The 10,304-nt window shown below is 60.3% G+C and overlaps 2 non-coding genes across 2 annotated transcripts; one reads left to right on the top strand and one right to left on the bottom strand.

Moving 5' to 3' along the window:
* The first annotated feature begins 3,861 nt into the window (after nucleotides 1-3,861).
* LOC134537144 (U5 spliceosomal RNA) lies at nucleotides 3,862-3,981 on the top strand. Its single transcript, XR_010075955.1, has one exon. It is a non-coding gene; the product is annotated as a U5 spliceosomal RNA (small nuclear RNA).
* A 296-nt stretch (nucleotides 3,982-4,277) lies between these two features.
* On the bottom strand, nucleotides 4,278-4,440 carry LOC134537117 (U1 spliceosomal RNA). Its single transcript, XR_010075933.1, has one exon. It is a non-coding gene; the product is annotated as a U1 spliceosomal RNA (small nuclear RNA).
* Between the last annotated feature and the right edge of the window lie 5,864 nt (nucleotides 4,441-10,304).

Here is a 10,304-nt window from a genome sequence, read left to right as displayed (position 1 = left end):
CAGCCAGGACGAGAGGCGCAGGTCCTTCAGCAGGCGGATGATCTCCTGCACATCAGCAGCCAAGCCGCGCCCGCCCTCGGGGGGCGCATCTGCACCGCCAGCAGCAGGCCGGCCGCGGGAAGTGCCCGCAACCGCCCCCGCGTAGTCCACGCCATCACGACGAGAGGCCGGCAGACCTGGAAACTGACTGCCCAGGGTCGCATCAAACCCGCCAGGGCCCCGGGCTGGAGGCTTGCGGCGGCGCGCCTGACGCTCCTCGTACGCCAACCGAGAAGGACATCCAGAGAAGTTGGCCGGGTGATCCAGGCCACACAGCGCACACGTGGGCGGAGAGGCAGGATCAAGCGTGCAGACAGTGGACCGGTGAGCGCCTCCACAGCGCACACACACAGCGGGGTTGTCACAGTTGTGGCTGGAGTGGCCGAACTCCTGACACCTGTAACATTGGACAGCCCGAAGGCTGCCGCGGTACAGCTCCACCTTGACCGCGACGTGGCCCAGGTGCTTCAACTGGAGAGCCTGCGCCTTCTGCTCCATCCCGTTCAGCACCACGAGAAAGAGCGGCCAGGGGTTGGGCTGCGGACCGCGGCTGCCCATGCGGACCACCTTGCTGTGGGCAATGCCCTGCTCCGTCAGGAACTCGGAGATGAGCTCCACTGGGGTGTCCAGGTGGAGGTTCCGGATCACCACCCGAGCATTGCGGTCCTCCTGACTGGCCCAGGTGTGGAACGCCATGCCACGCTCCCGCAAAATAGCGCGCATCTTCTCAAAGTCCGCCTTGTTGCGCATCTGAAAAGTGGACGTGCGGGCGAAACTCTTAGCCTCAAAGTCAGCAGTAAAGTGGGGACGGAGGTCCCGCAGGTCCCGAAGCGCGGTGGGCGAAAGACCGCCCTGGCACACGATGACAGGCGGCCAAGACTTCCTGCCAGTCGGAGGCGGCCCAGGGGCGGGCGCACCACCAGCAGAAGACACCGCCGGCCGCGGCGAGGGGGCACTAGGCGCTGGCGGCCGTGCTGGGCGGCCAGAGCTGGGGCCCGCAACAGCAGACACATCGGAGAGGTCGTCCCGGGAGGTAGACAGATCACCAGAGGTCTGCGACAGCCGGGACGACCGGCCACGGGCACCCCCAGACTTGGGGCGTTTCCCCTTGGGCGGCGGCTCGGCCCGGGGAGGCATAGGCCCACCAGAACCCCCACCCTGCTCCTCACGCTCCGAGTCAGGGGACAGCAAATGGTCGCCCGGGGCCGCCGCGCGCTTCCGCTTGCCCAGCTGCACCGGCTCCTGGTCCCGCGGAGCCACCACCAGGGGCTTCGGGCGGGGCACCACCAAAGGAGGACCGGAATAAACAGACACAGGAACCCCAGCACCCGACGAGACGGGCGGCGCGGGCGCGCCATCCGCAGCCACAGGCGCCACAGTGACAGCAGGCGCAGTGGAATCGCCCGCCATGCCACGATACCGCAGCGAATAGTCAGGCACCGCAAAGACGTGCCCCCCAGCAGCGGTCGTCCGGCTGGTCGTCGTCACGCTGGAGGTGGTGGCGGTGGTGGTGGCACACCGGAGGCAGGCCACCGGGAGCCCCATATCAGAAGAGACAGCAACAGGCGTCGCAGGCAGCTGGCGCGAACCACCTGGGGACAGGTCCACCCCCGAGGCAGTCGGCGGCGTCAGGCCGGGCCGCTGGGCCGCGTACGGATCCGTCACAGGCGGCGGCACGCCGCCCCCACCGGGCGGCTTGGACCCAACGTACGAAGACTGGGTACGAGTGCGGGGGCCATCCGCCCGCCGATCAAGACTGAGGGAGCGCCGCGACCCAGCCCCAGGCCGGGGGGCGGAGTCACCAGCAACAGCAGCGCGCGCCAGCTGCCGAGACAGCGGCCGCGCAATCCGCTCAGGTTGCGAGGACGACATCACAGCCGACACAATGCAGCCAGGCGCCACCGCGCTGACTGCCACACAAACAGAAGGCTGGGAGAGAGACCCAGAACGCGCAGGCTGGGCAGGACCTTCAGAGATATAGAAATGTTCTGAAGCATCAGAATCAGAGGCCCAGGAAATGTCTTCGCGAGTAGGCTCACTCGCCATAATAAAGAGACAATAAAGAAATAAAAGAACAGCAAAAAGAATATATCAAAGACCCAAAGCAGGATGACAAACACACAACGAAACCTGCGCGCAGAAACAGAAAATGAAAGAAAGAAAAGTGGTCGCAAGTATGCCGCGCTCCAACTAACGAGGCCAACAGCAATCGATTGTGGGCCACATAGGCGGCCATGAACTGCAAAAGAATCCTACAAGTGCTGGCCGTTGCCGGGACTTCTAGAGGCCAACCACCAGACAGACTGAAGGAGACAAGATGGCCAGCTATACAAGTGTAGCAAACAGGGCACACGAACCACAAATTAATGAAATAAACAAATCGACAACAAAAAATACGCAAATCCGCAACGCCCACGAGCCCCAAGCACAAAAACAGAAAGCAAGAAAAATACAAAGCCGAAACACGAAAGCACAAAACAAATAAACACGAAATGACGACCACAAAAATACCACGAGGTCGCAAACTGCAAAACGATGAATCGGCAAACACAGAAAGTATAAATAAACCGCGTGCGAGACACAGAACAGGGGCCAAGAAACACGCAGCAAATAAGGAAACAGAAATAAGCACAGCAGTAATTAACAGCGCAAACAGAAACGCACGAAGCGACCAAGCAAAATGAACATTAACGAAACGAGAGACCAGGCGGCCATGACACACGGTCACGGCGCAGTAAGCAGCAAGCATGAACAGCAAAAACGGTAATTGAATGCGCAGAAAATTAATAGAACCAGCAAGGAAAAAATGTGGAACAACAAGTATCATAAAAAGAAACCAGAAAATAAGGGAAATAAAACAGATCTGAATCGGGCGTAAAATATGGGTCGGGCTCACATTATTCAGCTGACGATCGCCCGTGATGACGACACAGGGCGCGGGCAGCACGGAGTTCCGCAGGCCGCCACCAGGGGCAGCACCATCCAGGCGGCGCTCGGCGAAGTCGCGCGCAGGCCAGCAGCTTGAAGATCCCGCCACCAGGAGCAGCACCAGGCACCGCAACTCCAGCAGCTTCTAACTGCCGCCGCTAGGCGGCAGCACCGTCGCACGCGCACACGACCAGGAATTTACACACTCGCGGAGTTACAGCAAAACCGATGGACCCGGGGGTGAAGCGGGGAGGGGGGGAAAAACGAAAACCAGCAAAACGAGCACAACTACGCGCGTAAGCACACTCAAAACGACCCGCACACAGGGTAGCCCCTACGCCAGGTAAGTATGCTGCGCAGTGTTTCGCTTTTCTATTTCACTTGGAGCTCGGACCACCTCATCAACGTGTTTTGAGGTTATGTACTTCTACCTCCGAAACAGCTCTTTCCCCAGACATAACACTCACGTGCCAGTTCATCACACTACATGACAGTACACACCAACAATGCAAATACAATTTCTTCCTACAACTGCCCGTTTATACTCGCACCTCGTTTCCTTTGTTTCTGTACCCACGGCGACGGTCGACCGCCGCGTGCATTTGGTTACCCCGTTTGCCGCGTGGCGGCACTTGGTTACACCGTTTGCCGCGTGGCGGCACTCGGGTCGTCGCGTCCGCCTCGGCAAAAAGGCGGGCACCACGGCACAGTCGAGAGGGGAACTTTTTTCCATTAGCAACATACCTAGGGTTTCACGAAATATCGAGTGCCGTGTCCCACGAGGCGATTTTCGGACGATTCGCGGCTTCAGGCTGCACGACCGTACGCTATTTTCACCATTAGTGGTGGTCCGCACATTTTTCCTATATAGTCCGGATTTTCAAAGTTTCAACCGTGCTCTGGTTTCCCTTCAAACGCATAAATCTTTCGCCTTTTACTAAAGATTTCCGTGGAGGGGAACATTTGATGAGTCTTTAAACAATTTTTTGTTGTGCCCAGTGTTTACACACTGGGCCGGTTACCGTTAAAACACTGGGCCCGGGGGTGTGGCGGGGAGGGGGAAATCTGAAAAATCGAATTGGACAAGTATCGTTCATGGGAATTTTTTTTTTCTTTTTTCAACTATTACCATGCACAATTACGTACCTTCCTTCCGCACTTTCAAGACGGTGGGGTTGTTCGCCAAGGCACCGTAAACTTGAGACCTACGAATGCATTACATACCATACACAGATGAAAAAAAAAAAAATTACACTTCACTGTACATAATTCTTAACACTACTTCACAACTACTAAGTTGAAATTTTTTCACCGGGACAGCGCGAACGCAGTCCCGACTACCAAAAATTACGCGCCCGAGTTACCCACATTTGGGGTAATCGCAGAGGTCAGCTCAACCGAAGTGCAAGGGAAGAGCCTCACCCTGGGGGAACCCCCTGCTTGATCAGGGTAGCCCCTACGCCAGGTAAGTATGCTGCGCAGTGTTTCGCTTTTCTATTTCACTTGGAGCTCGGACCACCTCATCAACGTGTTTTGAGGTTATGTACTTCTACCTCCGAAACAGCTCTTTCCCCAGACATAACACTCCCGTGCCAGTTCATCACACTACATGACAGTACACACCAACAATGCAAATACAATTTCTTCCTACAACTGCCCGTTTATACTCGCACCTCGTTTCCTTTGTTTCTGTACCCACGGCGACGGTCGACCGCCGCGTGCATTTGGTTACCCCGTTTGCCGCGTGGCGGCACTCGGGTCGTCGCGTCCGCCTCGGCAAAAAGGCGGGCACCACGGCACAGTCGAGAGGGGAACTTTTTTCCATTAGCAACATACCTAGGGTTTCACGAAATATCGAGTGCCGTGTCCCACGAGGCGATTTTCGGACGATTCGCGGCTTCAGGCTGCACGACCGTACGCTATTTTCACCATTAGTGGTGGTCCGCACATTTTTCCTATATAGTCCGGATTTTCAAAGTTTCAACCGTGCTCTGGTTTCCCTTCAAACTGCTCTTAGGTGCTACTCTGAGTGGTTTGCAGGGATTTCCTTAGTTAATTCGAGTTTTCCTCGCGTGCTTTTATAATCCGACCAGTCGTTTCTGGTGCGAAGACTTGCTGCTGGGTGCATATCCGGATCTGGTAACTCTCAGCAGCAAGCAACAGGGTCCCCCCGGGCATTGCTGGGGGGACTCTGCAGAAATAAATTCAACCCTCGGGTTCCACTAATTATTATTTTATTTTTTATTTCGAAGTTCTACTCAGCATCACTCCTATTATATTCACTCCATCTTCTTCTGCCTTTAACTGACTGCTGACTGCTGCTGCTGCTTCCTGGGGCTGTCACCAGGTGGCCGAGAAGAGTAGTTCCTCCCAGGTGTGGCTCTTGGCCTGCCGACTTGATTGTTTCTCGTCGGCATGGCCGAGGGGGGGTCCGGGGAGGACCCGCCCCTGGGGGACTCCGACTTTGAGGGCCGACTCCGACCGCCATTGAGGGACTACACCAGGCCTCCTGGTGGCCACCGAGACCGGACGGGTGCCTCGGGCGATGCTGGAGCAGAGGGATGCTCGCCGCCCCCCACCCCCAGCCAGACCGGGATCCGCACCCAGGAGCGCTGCACGAAGGTGTCGGAGTCCAAGCATCACCAGATGGTGCCACCTGGCTTCTGCTCCGACACCCCCTTCACCCCGGACGTCACCATGGCAGCAACCCTCACCACCACGACCACCACCATGACGACCACGACAGTTTGCACTTTCACCCCCTCTGCTTCTCACCCCATCTCCTCACCATTCTCAGCGCCTTCCCCCTCACTGCCACTCATCCCTGTCGAGCCTGCGGCCCCCCGGGACGTGCCAATGGACACCGGCTTCAGCCTCCCCCGCCGGACGGTGAAGCGGCCGAGGATGGGGCGCGCCGAGGACCGCACCTCCATCTCCAACCGGTTTGGCGCCCTCGAGCTCGACTCCGCCGGCGAGGAGGGGACCTCGTCCCGGGACTCGTCACCTGCACCATCCACGTCATCCCGCATCTCACACCTCACCCGCCGCACCACCCCCGGACCGACTACGACCGCCGCGACTCAGCCATCGACCTCCGCTGCTCGTCAGCCGTCGCCTCGACCATCCACCTCCGCATCTGCACCTGGACCCCGCACCCGGCCTCCCACCCAACCTGCTGCCGCCCCCGCATCTGCCTCCGCCGCCGCCACCGTCAAGCCTACCCGCATGCCGCCCATCGGCTGCCGCCTCCCCATCACCACCAGCCCCTTCACCCTGGCCCAATCGTTTCAGTCGCTCCTTTCTGGCAAGCTATCCATCACCTCCGTCGACGGCCGCACCTCCTTTTACACCTCTAACGCCGCTGATCACACCTTCCTATACAACCACCTCACCCAGCTCGGCCATCAGCCTTTCACGCACCTGCGACAGGACGAGAAGGGGGACCGACTCGTCCTGAAGCGTCTCCCACTCACCACCACCCCCGAGGAGGTGCACGCCGCCCTCCTCGACCTGGACCTACCCGTTGCTTCCGTCACTCCGCTCCGCGTCACCGACACCGCCACGACCCGTCCGTTCCTGGTTAATACTCACCACCTGGGGGAGGCAGCTCCCTTCCTGGCTCTACGCTCCCTGGGCTGCTGGGTGGTCTCCGTCGAACGCTATCGTGGCAGCGGGCGGGTCCCGCAGTGTTACCGGTGCCAGCAGGCCGGCCACCCATCCACACGCTGCGAGAGGCCGGTGGCCTGTTTCAAGTGTGCCGGGCCCCACCGGTCCCGCGAGTGCACATCGACGACTCCGAAGTGCGTCAATTGCGGCGAGGCGCACTTCGCGACTTCCATGGACTGCCGGGTGAAGCAGGCCTACCTCAGACGCCACCCCCCCCCGACAACAGCCTGAGGCCACCCCAGCACCGCGACCGCGACCGCCAAACTTGACCGACGCTCGTGCCTTTCCCGCCGTCACCTCCAACGCCTGGACTCGGCGCGGTTCCGCCGCCGCCACCCTGTTCCCCTCCCGCGACGGGCCATCTCCATCTGCACCTCAGGACCCCTCATCTCACCGACCGGACGCTGACGACACTTCATTCACCACGATCATACGAGACCTCATCCAGCTGTTTCGGCAGTACTTTCCCTTCATTCGCCGCACCCTGACCGCCCTGTCCCATGCCAAGTCCCCTTCGGAGAGATTCGAGGTGCTCCTCCAAGCGCTTCTGGGTCTCTTCGATGGATCCCCCGCCGCCCCTTAAGCTCCTAGTCTGGAACGCCTTTTCTTTGCTCCCTAAGCTTCTCGACTTCCTTCACCTCGTCGACGAGCACTCACCCGATGTCGTGTTCCTATCAGAGACCTGGCTGACCCCCGCTGTACCCCTCCGCGTCCCGGGATATGCCGTCCACCGCTCCGACCGTGATGGTCGGGGGGGTGGGGTGGCGCTCCTGGTGCGCGACACCTTCACCCATCACCGCCGACACATTCCACCTTCACCCGCGACTGAGGCTGTGGCCGTGCGCCTGTTCGGACAGCCCTACTCCCTGACTCTAGTCTCCGTGTATCTCCCACCCCAATTTGCCTTCCCCTCTGCCGCCGTTGTCGCCCTCGGTCGGCTCGATGCCCATGTCGTGCTGGCCGGGGACTTCAACGCCACCCATCCCTACTGGGGCTGCGTCGCGGCCAACCGCCGAGGCAGCTCCCTCCGTCAGCTCCTCCGGCGTACTAACCTCTCCATCTGCGCCCCCGCCACCCCCACATTCTTCCCCGCTCAGCACCACCGTCATCCCAGTATCATCGATCTCGCCCTCACCACACCGCTCCCCATCATCTCTGGTCTCACCACGCTCACCGCCGGGGCCTCGGATCACCTGCCCGTCCTCGGCTCCCTTCACTTCTACCCTCATTCCAACCCGCACCTTCCCCGCTTCGACTTCCGCAACGCCGACTGGAATGGGTTCCAGGCCACTCTCTCATCATCACTCGACCTCACCCTCCCCTTCGACACCCCCGACCGTCTCGACGCCAACGTCGTGTCATTCACCCGGGCCGTCTCTGCGGCCGCCTCCGCTCACATTCCGCTGGCCACTCCAAGTACCCGCATCACCCCCTTCCCGCCTTACCTGCGTGACGCCGTGGTCCTGCGCGACCGCTTCCGCGGCCTGTGGCAGGCCAACCGGTCCCCGTTGACACGGATGGTGTTCCTCCTGCTGCGGGGCCGGTGCCGCCGGATGGTCGCGGCGTGGAAGGCGCATTTGGAGACCCGGCGTCTCGGCTCCCTCGCCTCTGCATCCGGCTCTCTGTGGTCCTACGTCCGGCGCCTCCGATCGGTCCCCACCACTATTCCCCCACTCACCCACCCGGCCGGGGTGGCGGAGACTGCCCCTGAGCGATCGGAGGCGGTCGCTGCCTACCTCGCGACCACGTTTGCCTCCGCTGACCCCCCCACCCTCTCCTCCGAGTCTTCGGACGACGGGGACGCACCCCCCCCCCCCTCGCACATCACGTCACTCTGCCCGTTCTTCCGGACTCTCTGCCATTCCCTCTCGCCACGCCGTCGGAGGTGCGCTCACTCCTCCTCCGTCTCAAGCCCCCTTCTGCCCCCGGTTCCGACTCTCTGCCTGCACCCGTCCTCCGTGCTCTTCCTCGGAAGGCGACGGTCTTCCTTACCCGCATCATCAACGCGATGTTCCTTCTCTGCCATTTCCCCACCCCTTGGAAAGTGGCCATTGTCTCACCCATACCCAAACCCGGGAAGCCCCCTTCCCTACCATCATCGTACCGCCCCATTTCACTTCTACCCATCATCTCGAAGGTCGCAGAGCGGACCATTCTCACACGCCTTCTCCTTCACGTCAACCTCTTGCATCTTCTCCCCCATCACCAGTTCGGTTTCCGCAAACGTCACTCCACCTCCCACGCCATCGCCCGTGTGGAGGTGCTGGCTGTCCAAGGTTTCGCACGGCGCCAACACACGGGCATGGTGCTTCTGGACCTTGCCCGGGCATTTGATTCCGTGCCCCATTCACAACTCATTCACCGTCTCTCTGCCACCGACCTTCCACCTCATCTCATACGCCTCCTCTGCTCGTTCCTGGGGGGTCGTACCTTCCGGGTTCGGGTGGAGGGCGAACTCTCCGACCCCCGTCACATCATGGCCGGTGTCCCCCAGGGCGCCATCCTTTCACCCCTTCTCTTCACCCTTCACATCGCCGACCTGCAACCACCACCTGGCACTCACCTGGTTCAGTACGCCGATGACACTTGCCTCCTCGCTTCCTCCGTCTCCGAGCGGATGCTCGGCGACCGCCTGAGCCGCGGGCTCACATCACTCTCTACTCAGTTCCTCGCGCACGGCATCGGGCTGAACTGCTCGAAGACCCAGTCCATTCTCTTCTCACGTATCCACCCACGCCAGGACCACCCCCCACGAGTTTCCAGCACTGCCATCCCCTGGTCACCCGCGGTCCGCTATCTGGGGGTGACCCTGGACAGAACCTTCACTTTCATCCCGCACCTTGCTTCCATGAAGACTCAATCCAGGGCGGTCTTGGCGCAGCTGGCACCGATACTGCGACCCTCATCTGGCACCCCCCTCCCGGTTCGCATCACCGCATTTCATTCCTACGTCATCCCACGCTTCACCTACGCAGCCCCCGTGTGGGTTCATTCATCCCGTTTCAACCTCCGCCCCATTACCCGCACCTACTTCCTGGGGATTCGTCTCCTTCTCGGACTCCCCCGCGCCACCTCCAGGCTGACTCTCCTGGCAGACTCCGGCCTGCCCCACCTTCACCCTCTCCTTCGCTCCATGACGACTTACTTCCTACGCCGATGCCGACGCAGCGACAACCCCCTCATCCTTCAACTTGCGGAGCCGCTGCCTCCTGCACCCCACCCACGACGACCGCTCTTTTCGACTGACCACTTACGCGACGACTCCGACGACGACGCTGACGACGTCCCGGCGGCCGGTGGGCCCGGTAGATGACGACGTAGACCTCCACGCCCACCGGTAGCCTCCGCGGACCCGCCACCATAGTTCACCATCTACATCGCCACTCCGACTTCTTCCCATCGTCTTCAGCATCGCCGTTTTCTCCGCGCGGCCTCCATCAGCTGCGCGGCTCCTGGATCAGCATCTCTTCACCCTCAGCAGTCCCTCACCCCCCCTCCACCCAACAAGTAGCCGGGGCCTTCAAGAACCTCCGTGTTGGCGGGGTCCAGCATCGTCATGTTCTTCATCTTTGTGTGTTTATGTTCTGTACAGTGTTCTTGTCAACTGCCTTGTATGTATCTTTATGTATTAAATGATGTTTTTGTGTGTGGAAAAAAAAAAAAAAAAAAAC

This window comes from Bacillus rossius, chromosome 11, assembly GCF_032445375.1.
Source record: "Bacillus rossius redtenbacheri isolate Brsri chromosome 11, Brsri_v3, whole genome shotgun sequence".
In the NCBI taxonomy this organism is placed as follows: Eukaryota; Metazoa; Arthropoda; class Insecta; order Phasmatodea; family Bacillidae; genus Bacillus; species Bacillus rossius.
Note: the sequence above shows the minus strand (reverse complement) of the source record. Positions and strands in the feature narration are given on the sequence as shown.